This window comes from Asparagus officinalis, chromosome 8, assembly GCF_001876935.1.
Source record: "Asparagus officinalis chromosome 8, Aspof.V1, whole genome shotgun sequence".
In the NCBI taxonomy this organism is placed as follows: domain Eukaryota; kingdom Viridiplantae; phylum Streptophyta; class Magnoliopsida; order Asparagales; family Asparagaceae; genus Asparagus; species Asparagus officinalis.
In genome coordinates, this window is record NC_033801.1 from 46,611,364 (window position 1) to 46,612,367 (window position 1,004).

A 1,004-nucleotide genomic window follows, 5' to 3' on the forward strand; every position below is an offset into this window, starting at 1 on the left:
CTTGTTGGGGGTGGGCTAGAATTGGGCTTAACCCGGCCGCATCTGAACGGGGCTGCGATTAAGAGATGAGGACAATCTAAAAAATTGTAACATACTATTCAACCCTTGTTTTGAATTTTGCTTTCAACCTCGTTTCACTTTGATACCCCCATAGTAGGGCTGAGCATGGTTCGGTTCAAATCGAAAAAACCGACCGAACCGACCCGAAAAAAGCGGTTTTTTGAGTAAGGCGGTTCGGGTCGGGTTGACAACTTTTCAAACCGACCCGACCCGAACCGACCGAATATATTCCCAAAAGCCTCAAACCCTACCCGTTTACCCGACCCGTCCCAAACCCTCAACCCTAACCTCATTTCCTCTCAGACTCCCAGTCCCAGACGCCGCTACTCATTCCCAATTTCCCATTTCCCTCAATCGCTCTCTCTCGCTCTCTCTCACTCTCCTCAGCCGACAGCCGCCACCCGCGACAGCCGACAGCCGCGGTCCGCCTCTCTCACTCTCTCTCACTTTCCTCAGCCGACAGCCACGGTCCGCTTCTCTCACTCTCTCTCGAGAAGCTGAAATTGGAAGGGGAGATGACTTATTCGATCGCCATAGCTTTTCTTTAGCTGTCGGTGATTGGGTTCGTGCTTGAGTTCATCTTCACTCAGAAAAATGATGGCTGAATCGTTGTTGCTTATTTGCCATGGTAAATCCTTTATCTTCTTCTTGAATGCAGCTTAATTAGCTAAAAAGTGAGTTTCTGACGAATAAGTACATTTGGGTCTATAACGCACTGGACAAAAATCTTGTAATGAACTCCTCATTAGGTCATTCTTCGGTCTTGTAGCTTCTGAATGCTGGTCAAGCATGAAAATCCCAAAAATAATTCCTTTTTTTTCTAATTTCTTATTTCTAATTCATTTGTATTTGTATTTTTTCTGATCAAATCTAAGATAACTCATGGGGGTTTTGTTTTTTATTAGCATAAAGCTTCAGACAAAAACACCCAATGATCTGGGTTG